Source organism: Canis lupus, chromosome 8 (genome assembly GCF_011100685.1).
Source record: "Canis lupus familiaris isolate Mischka breed German Shepherd chromosome 8, alternate assembly UU_Cfam_GSD_1.0, whole genome shotgun sequence".
NCBI classification, from domain to species: domain Eukaryota; kingdom Metazoa; phylum Chordata; class Mammalia; order Carnivora; family Canidae; genus Canis; species Canis lupus.
The window spans coordinates 58,165,676-58,181,124 of NC_049229.1; positions in this window are offsets into that span (position 1 = coordinate 58,165,676).

Sequence of the window (15,449 nt, forward strand, 5' to 3'; positions counted from 1 at the left end):
AGATAACTTATAAATATAATTAGCATTGATTTGAGTACTGTTTTTCAGATTTTAGTTTCTTGGCTATCTAAATCTATTTGACAATAGAAAATAAACATTCTGTAAGTTTTTTGTTTTTTTTTTAATATTTTATTTATTTATTCATGAGACACAGAGAGAGAGAGAGGCAGAGACACAGGCAGGGGGAGGAGCAGGCTCCATGCAGGGAGCCTGATGTGGGACTCAATCCTGGGACCCCAGGATCATGCCCTCAGCTGAAGGCAGATGCTCAACCGCTGAGCCAGCCAGGTGTCCCAATATTCTGTAAGTTCATTATATCCTAATTAAAATACTAAAAATATTTTTCATTAAAAATAACCTAAGTTAGTGTTTCTTCATCTCAGTTCACCCTAACTAAAGATCTTAGAGGAAAGCACTGGAAGCCTTAAAAATCACTAAGTAAATTAAATAAATTAAATGCAAATCAATTTATCCAGCTTTAGCTAATAGAGCAGACACACTAATACTGCTTATTTTATTTTTAAAATTTATTTATTCATAAGAGACACACAGAGAGAAAGGCAGACACCTAGGCAGAGGGAGAAGCAGGCTTCCTGCAAGGAGCCCAATGTGGGATTCGATCCTGGGACTACGGGATCACGCCCTGAGCCCAAAGCAGACGCTCAACCACAGAGCCACCCAGATGTCCCAATACTGTTTAGTTTGTTAGCAAATCACACACACCCCCAACACACTTACCTATTCTGGAAACAATTTTTGCTGTTGAAAGTGTTTAAAAGTGTTCTCAATTAATTATTTGTATTAATCACACTAAAAGACATATGATTTGTGATTATTTAGCATTTTTAACCATCATTTTCCATTAATTAGCTGTGATATCCTAAATCTAACTTCCTGAAAGAGTTTCACCTGTGTTAAAAGAATATCCTGTTCTTACTTTGTGACTAATAATATCAATAAAAGCCACTCAAATTCCCACAATGGTAATATCATTAAATTCACAGTTTTCCATTCCACCAATGTAATTACTTTCCTCCATTCAATCCTAACTTCTCTTTCTCTTCTCTTCTTTCATCTTGCTCTCTCCCTTCTTTCTTCAATTACTGAGTAACAATGAAGAACTTGTGCAGGATAAGATTAGATTTTAGAAAATCAAAGATGGAGGAATATACTCTGCTTTTGAAAAGTATGATCCATGCAAATAAACAATTACAATATGATTTGATACATGCTACAAAGACTTCTGGTGCAAAGTAAGATCTAGAAAGGAACAACTATTCGTAGTTAGGGATATGGTGAAACAGATCCCTCCTAGAAGGGTATTTCCTATGAACCTCAAAGTGTGACTAGCTAGACATTTTCCAAGCTACAAAAGAATGTAGGGGAGAGAGAATCCCAGATAGAGTGGGGAAGAAATAATATGATGTAAATGAGCTAACATTAAAGGAAATCGTGATTTACTTTGGAATTGGTGATTGATTAGCTCTAATTTTAGGGAACCTTTTCTTCAGGTGGGCACAGATTATGTATGATCTCTCCAAACCACACACATTTAAAAACAAACAAAAATATGAGGAGCTTTTTAACTTGAGTTGGTATAACAGATTACCATAGACTGGTAATAATACATACATAATCCCATCTCAGATGTTCTTATTTGCCTCACTTATGTCTATAGGTAAATTGTATAAAACATATTTAATAATATGTATGTTATATACAATTAAATATTTAATTATAAATAATATAATGTATGTTCTATTGGGAAGTAATATATAAATAATGTAATTTATACATATTTAAATACATATTCATACATATGTATCAACCCGTCTAATTAATTATACACATACAGAAACACCATTAAGAACTAAGTACTTTTGGGACGCCCGCCTGGCTCAGTGGTTTAGTGATCCTGGAGTCCCGAAATGGAGTCCCACATTGGGCTTCCAGCAGGGAGCCTGCTTCTCCCTCTGCCTGTGTCTCTGTCTCTCTCTCTGTGTCTCTCATGAATAAATAAATACAATCTTAAAAAAAAAAACAAACAACTAAGTACTTTTAAGGGCATCTGGGTGGCTCAGTCAGTTAAGCCTCTGACTCTTGTTTCTGGTTCAGCTCATGATCTCAGGATCCTGGGATCTAGCCCCATGTTGAGCTAGCCACCCTACTCACAGTCTGCTTGAGTTTCTCTCTCCCTCTTCCTCTGCTCTTCCCATGTGAGCTCTCTCTCTCTTCTCCCTCTCTCTCTTTCTCTCACACAGTGAAAATAAATAAATAAGGAAATAAATAATTCTTTTAAAAAAAGAACTGAATACTTTTAAATTACTAGGCTTAAATGACCTTTTACAGTTCATTTTAATATAAGAACTTATTATATTTAAATACATTTTAATTAATTTATAAAAATAAAATGTGGTATAATTAACCTTCCCAGTGTCCTCTGCTAAACTTATTTTTTATTAAATATTTGTCATTCCTCTCTCAGGGTTGCCCATTCTGTTCCTCAATATTATATTACATTGTGACTTAGTATTCGAAATGCAGTTGTATTCAAGCTTGTTCCTCACAGGTGTTATCTGACACTGCTAACCACACACCTCACCTATCTCTAGGCCAAGCCTCCTCTATTTGATGTAATTCAACAAAGACTTGTACCAATTGCTAAGCATTTGTGGAACATAGAATATTAACTGTATCTCAAGAACTATTGACATACTTAAGCATATTAAAACAACCTTCTTTCCTCCCTCTTTCCCTCCCTTCCTTTTTTTTCTTTTTACACTAAGTTTAATTTTCATGGATTTATTTTTTTGTTAATATTTTATTTATTTATTCATGAGAGACACAGAGAGAGAGAGGCAGAGATATATTACAGAGAGAGAAGTAGGCTCAATGCAGGGAGCCTGATGTGGAACTGGATCCTAACACTCCAGGATCATGCTCTGGGGTTGAAGGCAGACACTCAACCACTGAACCACCCAGGCATCCCAATTTTCATGGATTTAATGCAGTTGATTTTTGTGCTAAAATATGTCCCTGCCACATATGAAGGCAAAAGGAAGCAAAAATATGGGTGCATGTTTTCTGAGTGACAGAACACTTGCTTTAAACAACACTGTGTCTATAGAATTAACATTCACTAAAAGTAAATTTAGTTCAAGGGATTTTAGATTGTTGCCATTTATTATAACGTTAAAGGGAGAAGTGTTTTAGGTAGAGGTCTGTGCTGGCATCTCTATGGGAGTAAAACGACTTGGGAATAAACACTGGGGAGTACATGGTAGAGAAATCAGCTTGAGGATTTAAAAGTGTAGGATAAATTCTGCTTTACCAACTCATTGGTTTTAAAAGCATTATGGAAGAGAAAGAACACATTTGTGTAGTATTAAGTGCAAAAGAAAATACATAATTAATGTAAAGCACAGGTATATATTATATATAAAATTAAGAAGTTTATTAACATTAGAACCCTACATTGCAGTTTCATTTTTTTGAAATGGAAGATGAGTATTTAATGCCTATTTATTTTACTTTCAAAGTTTAAACAACTGCTGAGTCATACAACCAAGGATTTGTGCCCTAGGTCTGTATGGAGGTAAGGGGTTGTAGGTATAGATTTGGGTGGGGATAGTTTCCGGGTGGGTGATAAGGCCTGGAGGTGATCCTAAGGCTCCCTTTGTTCAGCAAGGATCAGTACACAGAGGATGGGGGCCCTGCGGGGTGGCCAGCTGCCACTGCCTTCTGAGACTGCAGGGCCCAGTCCTTCAATTGTGTCCTCTCCGTAGTCTCCTTGGGTCAGAGACCAAAGCCTGGGGCTATATATGTTTACATATGATACTAACAACCCCTTTAATGTTGAAAGATAATGAGGCCCTACTATTATTTCAAGCAAATTTGGGAAGGCATTAGTATTACTACACTTCAAATAATTTAGAGAGGAATCTTTGCAGAACATTTTCAGAGAATTTTCAAATTATACAGTATTTAATATATAATTTCAAATTATACAGTATAACTGTGTACAGTTAGTTCCAAGAAGACCCCTTACCTGAATTAAGCAATGGGTTAAATATGTACCTCAAAATAATTATCATGTTTTGATCAGTTGTTTAGATTTAAATTCTATGTTACCCCCATTTGTATTATTGGCCCTGAAGTAGTAAATAGAAATGGAAAATAAGGCAACCTCATCAAGTGTCATCACTAATTGAAAGTTTCTTCTCATTATTGTTTTTGCTTTATTTTGTGTTTCATTTCTGGACTTCATCAGGAGTCGCTATAAACACTTTCCAGGCCACACAGTCATGTTTAAATCTGCAGGACTTCTCTGGTTGGGATGCAGAATGAGAAACTCAACTATGTTTATCTTCTTTGCAATAAATTAAATTACTGGCACTGATAAGCTTTTGCAAGGCAGGTCACCCATTATCAAAATGTATATTTTGGACCACCTTTAATTCAACTTTGCTCTCCAAATTTGCGTTTTCTCCTCCATAAACCTGAATGCAATGATTAATTCTCTGCCATGTTTTTCTTTCATGTCATCTAGCAAACTATGCTTACGTTTAGTTTATAATTTACAAAGGGAAGCTATTTCTCTTCATCATTTTCACTTGCATTATCATTATATCATCATGACTGTAGTAAAAAAAAAAAAAAAATCTCCCTAACATTGACTTTTGTCGGGAGCCAACCTAGGATCTATAGGAAATGCACATATAATGACATAAAATTCTTTCCTTTGCAAATATATACAGCTTTACCACTCCTAACAAGAATTTTATTCCCCGCCCCCACCCCCCGCACTGGCAGAAAGTAGATATTTATTCTCATAAAGTTGTTCCTATGCTGAACTCTGCTTTGCTCATTGCCTTCAATAAATTATTTTTAATATCTTCAAAGAGGGTGAATTTTTGGCTTTAATTTGTATTTTATTTTGGATCCCATGAGGCAATATGGAGATGAAAGCAGAGCTAGGTCCCTGGCTTCAAATTCTTAGGACCTAGCCCCAGTTGCAATGTACTAGCTTTGTGATCTTCACACTCTCCAGTTGAATTTTCTCACCTACCAGATGAAAACATGAAGAATGGTTAGCTCAGTGAACTTGTAGGGACTAACAGAGTGACTGGTGCCTAATCAAAGTAAATACATTTTAGCTATTATCATTCCAAGTCGAGTTAGGTAACACAGGGCAAGCTCAGTAACACTAAGGTTGAATAGCAGGTATTTTTACTTTTTGAATTCTCTTATAAATTAGAGGAATTTCATAAGAGTGATCCCTAAAATGAATTACATAATTGGAACAAGTATATGGACTTCCAAGATTATTGTCCTTCAAAGGATAATCTGAGTTATAATTAACCTATAAGTTATGGATAAATATGTGTGTATGTATATACATGTTTATTTATTTTATTTTTTAAGACTTAATTTATTCATTCATGAAAGACATAGAGAAAGAGGCAGAGACATAGGCAGAAGGAGAAGCAGGCTTCCTGTAGGGAGTCCAAAGTGACATTCAATCCCAGGACCCCAGGATCATAACCCGAGCCAAAGGCAGACGCTCAACCACTGAGGCACCCAGGAATCCCTGATTTTATTTTATTTTTTTACCTTTTAGTTGCAATTTCTTAATGCTTGAGAGGCTGCCTTGCCCTCTTAGAGTTACCAATCTAGAAAGGATTTAAACAGACTTGAAAGTATAACAAAGGAGCTGGGTATCTACGCTGGGTAAGTGATAAGGGTAAATGCATTTTTGGAAGCCAGAGAGGAGTAATCATCACAAGAACATTTTACTTTTGAAGGTTCCATAAATTTATTTAATAGCAGTTCTAAGCGGTGCTCTTACTTTCCATTTTATCATGAATTTTGCTGTAGTATGTTGTTCCTCTCTGGACACCTTGACAGCTGGGTGGAAAATTCTACCCTTTCTAATGGATCTTCACAGGACAGTTTTCTTCTTCCTGGTCCTAACACCATTGGCATCATTTCCTGATATTTTAAAAGTTCTTTGGTCAAAAGGGTTGCTTATTATTTGCTTAACTCCCTGGGAACTGTGCACTTAAACCATAAAATGCCTTTCTTCTACACAGGGACTCACATTACCACCTTTGCCAAGGGCCAAAAGGGATTTATCATGGTGCTACATCACGCATTTGAATATGAACTGACATAGATCTATAATATGGTTTAGTGCAAGTAGTTGATGTTGTCTGAATGATAACTCTTGACCTGAGAAGCTCTGAAGTAATGAAAGGGGGATAAATTTGCATGATTTGTGCCATAAGCAATATTTATAATGTAAGAGGGCTTTAAAGATTAATACACTCCCAGAGCAACACATGAAAGAGACAGGAAAGGTTATTCGATGATCATCCAAGTACACTATTTATTTGCAATCCTTTCATCTGAAAGATTTTCTCCTTTTTTTTCCCTTTCCTCCATTAATTTACTGTACAAAGGGGACATTGATATCTCCCTCATTTCAAAATATTCTCTGTAAGTTTAACTCTTTTAATCAAGGAGAGGAGGCACAGACTGGTTAAAGAAATAGTTGATTGATTGCCTCTCATTAGTTAAATGGCCTACAGTATTTTGTAAGTTCTTACATCATTAACTCCTTATTTTGAGAATCAAATAGCTTGAAGTATTTTTTCAAAAAATAGTTATATTACTGCTTCATCTAATTATCAACCTGTAGAAGAAAAATTGATTTGTAAAGCCCCTCAGAAAGCTTATGATTACAAAGTTTGAGAATTCAAGTCCAAGGTTGACAACATACTTAAAAGATAGTCCTCAGCATAATTTCTTCTGAATTACTCATCATGAACTCTTAGCTGTCTGTCTAAAAATATAGAAAGTTTCAAAATGGCTTCATGCTCCTTATTTTTTGCATCTTAAAACTTAAATGATTCTAGGTGCAGTGCTAAAATGAACAGGTAGGTGGGTGAAAAGAATCACTAAAGAAAGTGTCCAAGGGAAATTTAAATATTGTCTGTTTTAACATCTACATATATTGTGGTTTTAATTCCTTTGGCAAATAATGACGTAATAATATAGTTGTGTCTACACACTTTTAAAACAGTTGAAACTAGTTGAAAAGCAAAGAATTCTACCCGTCAAACCTTAGATTTTCTTCACAGTGTCACATTGCTTTCAATGAAGATACAGAATAGGTTGTTTATTCTAGAAATATGGACAGAAGTGGAGCAGCCAATAAAAAGATTGCGTACTGCACTGGCTTCACACTTTTACCCTGTTTCCCATCACAAGCCTTGTGTAGAAGATTTCTTTTTTCATTCGCTTTTTGGTAGATTAGATCTCAAGGGAAAAAAAAAAAAGAGTTGTGCATATTATGACTTACTTTAAAATATTCCTCCAAGGGGGAGAAAAATCATTCTTCCTTATCTCATGTCTCAAGAAGCATGATCTAATATTCTTTCCACTTAAAAATGAGAGAAATTATTTAGGAAATTTAGCCAAAGTAATACTAGGAATAAGCAGGACCAGAACTAGAGAGCTCTTGCTTTTCAAATCTTTCTTACGTTACTTAACAGTGATTTTCTCTGGGGTCAGCTGCAAAACTTTGAAGAGTAATTTAGGGAAAGATATTTCTATTTTCCTCTTAGAGGCACACAGAATATCTAAAAATGGCAGTTGATTAAGGATAATCACTTGCATCCATTCTAGAGTTTAAGAACAGTAAGATGTGTTCATACAATGTAAATATATGTTTAATAATTAAGTTATTGTAGCACATTAAAATGAATCCAGATAAATTATTTCCTAAACATTATGGTCTTGACTTAAACTCAGAGAGACCTCTTTTCCATCCTAGTAGCTTTAAAAAATAAGCATGCTTCCTGCCACTATTAAGACCTATTTTCAATTAAGCACCAAAACTCACTGGAAATATCTCTCGGCTTTACTAGCCTCAGCTTCATAGGAAAGTTCACATTCTGTCTACATTGCTTCCCTCACACCTGATAGCACAATTCCAGTCTATGGAATCAGTCACCTCTAAAACTGGTCTTTAGCTGTAGGTTGGGCACACCACTGCCCTCTTGAAGCATCACTGTGTACATCTTTGTAAAACAAGGATAACACGGTTCTCATGTTACAGAATTATTAGGATTTGAATAATAAAATGTATGATAAAGTCCTTGCTATTATATTATCAGTGTTTTAACATCTTCTTATATCCTGCAAGCAACTGTAGAGTGGGTTATATAGCAAGGTGGAAGCAGAAAATACATCAAAATAATACCCTTCGTGAAGTCTTATCTCACCACCTGTGGCATGAGATTTCTTCCTTTTCAGAATCTTCTTGAATCTTATTTGCCTATTAAATTACCATGGACTTTGGTTGCATGTTACCATAATTATGTATATGTCCTACTACTCCAACTCTGTTGTAAGCATCTTGAGGGAGGGTATCTAGGTGTCTGGACTTTTAATTCTGTCTAAATATACATGCTATGTAATAATATATAATCCATAAAATATATTTTGAGTCCAAATGAACTTCAGGAAGTGTTTCTTTAAAAGAGTAGGACATGTACATAAAGTCAGATGTACATAAAGTACAGTCAGTCAGTATTTACATTTGCGTTTCTTGCCTTGGCAATCTACTTTTTCTTAGGCAAGTCATTAGATCATAAGGAACAGTATTGCCCTTGCTTATACAATTGTGGTAATGCTATCTCCTTACCACTTAGAATAATGTGAATCGTACAAGATAATGCAGATGAAAGTACTTTAAACTTTAAGCATATGCCAAGTTAAGAAGTTAAAGCTCTAACTTGGAAATAAGAATGAGAGCTGGCTCTCAATGCATAATACTATAATATTTAGTTGCATTTATGTACTCAAAATGACAATGTGATTTTGAAAATGCCCTAGAATACAGTGATTTGCAGATGAACACGATCTGCTTATAAACAAGAGCTACTGTTAGGGATACTCTATGTCTCCTAAAACCTGCTGTTGCATATCATGCAGACATACGAATAAATGCAAAGAAAATAATTAAGGGAAAACAATCACTCCTACAAATGTCATGTTGCCGGCATCATAGATTCCCCTTAGGAATGAGGAGGTCAGCTTGAAGAAGAGTCAAAGTGGGATGAGAATAGTTTTTATTATTTCTTTTCACTCCCAGACTGAACTTTCACCTTTCTGAAAGAACAGTCTTGAAATTCAACCTCCCTTCTAGGGCTTTAATAAACATAGACAAGGTTTGTTTCCATTTCTTTCAGAGACTGGAGTGAAAAATGTAGAAATACCACATGAAAGACATTGCTTGTAGGGTTTCCAGCTGAGACTGGAGACTGAAGTGCTGAAAATTCTCACAAGGGATCCAGGAATTCATGATATTTCCAGACAAACTTTGTGGCCCCCAGAGACAGGGGTAAATGTAAGGTAAGCATCCAGAGGCCCTCACTGATATACCCAGTTCCCTTCCAAGTTGTCCCACACAAAGGGTAGTAATGGAGAGCTTTAGACAAGTTTTTTTTTTTCTTTTCTTTTTTTTTTTTTTTAAGATTTTATTTACTTATTCATAAGAGACACAGAGAGAGAGAGAGGCAGGGACACAGGCAGAGGGAAAAGCAGGGTCCATGCAGGGAAACTGACGTGGGACTCGACCCTGGGTCTCCAGGATCAGGCCCTGGGCCGAAGGCAGCGCTAAACCGCTGAGCCACCCAGGCTGCCCTAGACAAGTTTTCTTGATGATATTTCACATTTGCTGCATTATTTACATGATTTGCTATACTTTAATTAGGAGAGTAATGGATATTTTTCACTTAGTGTCAAATGTTAACTACATCATGGAAGATCCAGCTTCTTTTCTTCTTCTTCTTCTTCTTCTTCTTCTTCTTCTTCTTCTTCTTCTTCTTCTTCTTCTTCTTCTTCTTCTTCTTCTTCTTCTTCTTCTTCTTTTTTTTCCAATGACCTCTCCTCAACAAGAGGCTGGTGGAAAATGAAGCGTTACCTGTCTTAATAGGTTTCAATCTCCTGCACGGGCTGCTTCAGTGATACTTTGGAATCTATTAAAAGGGACTCAAAATTGCACAGCAGGAAGGCACCACCAAATAATTCCTTGAAGCTGTTTTCTAGATTATCAAAAAGAAAAATAGGAAAAATGGGTAATGTACTAGTTTCTTTTGTTGTTGCTCTGTTGATGCAACATACGCTCTTCCTTACTAACAAATTACTAAGATTACCAACAGCATATCCAAGCAAATGGCCACAAGTGATAAAGATTGAAAGAAAATCATGATGATTGAAATAGGAAGGTAAATATAGTCTTTAGTTTAAAAAGTAAACTATCATAACAATTTTTCAAATTATTTTGGTACTTTTTTTAAAGTAAGAATCACTATTTACCTCAAATAATTGGCATCAGTTTTAAAATAATGTGATATGGAAAACAGAAACATAAAAGCTCTTTCCTAGTCAAACTTCTTTGTGGATGTATCCTTTATTCCTGAATATTCTTACTGATATCTCACATAATACTCACCATCATCTCCTATAGGTTGACTCTGTCTGGTGTAAAACTCTGGAGAAATGGAGCTTTCCCTTGTGATGTCTGTTTTAGAAGAGAATTTATACATAAAAATTATTTTATTGATTAGTATTTGTCTTTGAGTCATAGTAAAAACAGATGTTATAGAAGAACCGATTTGTATATGGGTACTCACTATATAATTTCTAATTAAATCTTGTCTTTTGAAAGATTGTTCTTAGGGCATCTGGGTGGCTCAGTTGATTAAGTGTCTGCCTATGACTCAGGTCATATTCCCAAAATCCTGGGATTGAGCCCTGCTTCTCCTTCTCCCTCTGTTTGTCACTCCTCTCTCTCTCTACTAAATAAATAAATAAATAAATAAATAAATAAATAAATAAATAAAATCTTAAAAAAAATTGTTCTCTTCCTATGGTATGTTGAGTTTATTTTAAAGCAGAGTATCAATTTTGCTTCTGTGACATCAGATAAATACGACAATGTTTGAACCACACCCTGCTGTTACTTTGGGTAAAAACATGAGTAAAAGGACAGAGAAGAATGTCACAGTTGTTTATATGTATAGTCTTCATTAAGATACCAAATTTTCTTCTTCTTTTTATTTTTTAAAGATTTTATTATTCATGGGGGAGGGCGCAGAGGGACAGGCAGAGGGATAAGCAGGCTCCTCACAGGAAGCCCAATATGGGACTGGATCCTGGGACTCCAGAATCATGCCCTGGGCCAAAGGCAGAAGCTCAACAGCTGAGTCACCCAGGCATCACCCCAATTTTCTTCTTTCTTTAAATTTTCCTTCTACTCTTCCCAACATGGCTGATTACAGATTTGGCAAATGGATATACAAGTGGAGTGGTGTATTGGATGTGCTGGTACAAGCAGAAACAAATTTATTTTTCTTATGACTTCATGCTTAACTCCATTCTCTTCATTCATTCTTTGACCCCATATGAATGCTGACATTCTCACCCTAACATTTGCAATACTAATTCTCATACCTTTTCTTATTATTTCAGTTAACATGATGTCAGTACTGCTAGGGTAACCAACAGCCCAGGTTTGCCCAGGACTGAGGAGTTTCCTGAGATGTGAGACTTTCAATGCTGAAACCTGGAATAACTACCTGGGATGGTTTGCCAACCTAAATGACCGCCCAGAAATCACGTGACTCCAAACTTCCTCAGTCTTATTCAGACTTAAGACTCTGCTGTGCAAGAGACTCTTGGGTCAAGTTTTGCAGTTATTTCTCCTCTTGCTTTTCTACCCCTCCTTCCCCACTCACAAAGCTGCATTTGGCTGTTCCAGGTTTGATTTTGGAAAGGGACAAAACGGGCAGCCAGGATTGGTACAGGTGAAATCTCTATCAGTAAATTCTGAGAGGACCCTGCCTTTTCTTACCTCCTTGAAATCAATTTCCTCACATGCAAAGGAAAGATCTCTCTCATTTATTCTTCCTAATATGCCCCTGCAGAATATCAAGGATTTGGGAAGAACTTTGTCTTGCCATAGTTAATTCTCATGATCAGGAAATGCTGTGTAAATGAACTCTGTATTAGGCACAAGCTATGCTGCCCAATGTGAGCCTTCCCTAAGACCTCAAAACAGAGGACAGCAAAATGAGATACATTGTTGAAACTGTTGGAATTATTCCCTTGATAAGTTTTCAAGAATAATGTCAAAATCTTGAATTTATTGAGGAAGAGGAGAGAGAGGCGGATGGCTAGGGAAAGTGGTGAACTCCTAGACACAGTTCTTCCATTACCAAACAAGGGGTGATCTGAGGCAATAATGGTATGTACTGTCTTTCACTGGTTGAAAAAGAAATGTCGACTGATAATTAATAGTAAGCCTTTTCTTCTGGACCCATTATAAATTGTGGGGTTTGTCGACAATCCAGGGAATTCACCAACCATGGAAAGATTCATATTTTAAAATATTATCAATAAATAAATAAATAAAATATTATCAAAGGCATCCACACTTTACTGCTAGGATAAAAAGTTCTCTGGAAAGGCAAACAATCAAGCCTCATATTTCTTAGGATCTCATATTTCTTTTCTTCACATTTACTCCCTTCTATTCTGAATTGTTTCAGGATTCTGTTTTCTATTAATTGCTTAAATCACTCAATCACTCCACCTTTACAAAACCACAATTCTTCCAATAACAGTCTATGTTCACACTTGGATGTGAATCTTTTTGAGAAATCAGGACTTTTCATATAATGAGTGAAAGAAATCTAAGATAAATCTTAGGTATATCAAAGCTCTCCCTACGAAATGGAAAAACAAGGCTAGCTCTGCTTATTATATTGTCTGTGCTTATACCGAAATTGATTTCAACCCAGGTTTTGACTAGTTTCTATACTTATATAAATAATTTGAAATCATTACAAAATGTTTCCTGCTATAGGAACTTAAATCACATTTTATAAAAATTGACAATATTGGGAAATAAGAATGTATACATTCTTTTCTTTTAGATTTTATTTATTTATTCATGAGAGACCGAGAGAGAGAGGCAGAGACATAGGCTGATGGAGAAGCAGGCTGATGGAGAACTTGATCCCAGGACCCTGGGATCACACCCTGAGCCAAAGGCAGATGGTCAACTGCTGAGCCCCCCAGGCATCCCAGAATGTATACACTCTTAATGTAATATCAATTACTACTTACCACTCAATTCTTATCATTCAATGTAGAAGTGTTTATCTTTGGTCAACAGAACTGGCCTACACTCTGACCTGCAAAATATGCCTAAAGTAACAAGTGATCCTTATATGCTTCTCTAAACCAAAGCAGTTTTAAAATGAATGGGATCACTAGAAATACTTAAAATCAAAAATTTTGTGAATATTTGATGACCAAAAATTATTATTATTATTTTTAAATATTTTATTTATTTATTCATGAGAGACACAGAGAGAGAGAGGCAGAGACATAGGCAGAGGGAGAAGCAGGCTCCATGCAGGGAGCCCGATATGGGACTCGACCCCAGGACTCCAAGATCACACCCTGGGCCTAAGGCAGGCTTAAACGGCTGAGCCACCCAGGGATCCCCCCAAAATTATTTTAATATATTGGTGGATCTATAATATAGTCCTAGTGAAGTTTTAATTTCAGAAATAAAAATTCTCATAATTATGTATTCAAAAGAAAAATGAAAGTTCATTATATTTATATCACATATTATATTACAAGCATACATAATAATATATACATATATAATATGCTATTAAATATTACGTTATATTATTATTATTTTTGTATTTATATTTTTATATTGACATTTTCAACATTTAAGAATAAACAGAATAATTGCCCTTGAGTCTTATTTTTATAATTTAAATAGTGTCTTAACCATGTATTAGTTTCTTAGTCATTCCAAAGTATCTCAATGGCATTTTTTCTAAATAGCACGTGTTGATATGAATTTATTATTTTAATATTTTTGTAAGATTATTTGCAATTTTCTTCAAAGTTGCATTTTGAGGCTGGTAAATAAGTATGAACATATATTTATATATACATACATAAATGATTAAACAAACATATAAGTCTTCAACTGATTCTTTTCTGTAGATCATATTTTCAACTCATATAATATTCACTCTGTAGGTGCTAGGATACTTACTAAGCTCATAGCACATTTTGCTAAGTGGAAAATATTCTCCATTCTAAATTTTACTAAAATATATAAATATTTTAGCTGAATTGAAACTATTTTTCATCAATTTAGAAATTATTAATTCCATAATTAATTTTACAGGGACAACTTGCAAAATTAATTACTGCTGTTTAGTCTTTTGAATAATTTGCCAAATATAAATACAGTAATTCAAAAGCTTTCTCAATTTCAATCTAAAGCCAGGCAAAAGAGCTTTTGGCTTTCTGCTGGAAGGAGGCCAAGGCACAACTCTCTTTTGGTCTGCTGAATCTGGATTTATTCAATACCATGCCACCTAAGTTTGTACCCAACAAGATCAAAATCTTTCTGAGATGACTGGTAGGAAAATCAGTGGCATGTCTGCCTTGACCTCAAGATTGGCCCTCTGAATCTGTCTCCAAAAGAGGTTAGTGATGACATCACCAAGACAACCAGTGATTAGAAGGGTCTAAGGATGACAGTGAAACTGACAGTGTTCAGAACAGATAGACCCAGGTAAGTGGTACCTTGTGCCTCTGCCCTGATTATCAGAGCCCTCAAGGAACTACCAAAAGACAACAAGAAGCAGAAAAACATTAAGTACAGTGGAACTATAACTTTTGATGAGACTGTCAACATTGCCCAACAGATGCAGCACCAAACTTTAGCCAGAGAATTCTCTGGAACCATGAAAGAGATTTTGGGGATTGGCCAATCTGTGATCTGCAGTGTTGATGGCCACCTCCCTACATTACAGATGACATCAACTGGGGTGCAGTGGAATGCCCAGATAATTAACTACAAAGGCAAATAGTTCAATAAAAGATCATTTGATAACCAACCAATAAATAAATAAATGAATAAATAAATAAATAAATAAATAATAAATAAATAAATAAATAAATAAATAAATAAATAAATAAAATTTTAAAAACAAGCAGAAGAATGAGAAAATATGTATGCATTTTTGAACTACCTTTTGATATTCAATGTCAGCTTCATCACCAAACTTTTCTGGTTTAACTTAAACTTTCACATATCAAATAATTATAAATATGGACAATTATAGGTTAGTTATAAAAGCATGATAAATTTTCTAGACATAGTTACAAATTTTGTCTACACACAAAAAATTGACTCTTAAGTACATTCTGCTCCAAAATTTCTTAATTTCCATATACCTCAATATTATCAAACTCATTTTCTGAGTTTTTTTTTTTTACTTTACAGTGAATTTAATATGTACATTTCACCTCAAAACCAAATAATTCTATTATGT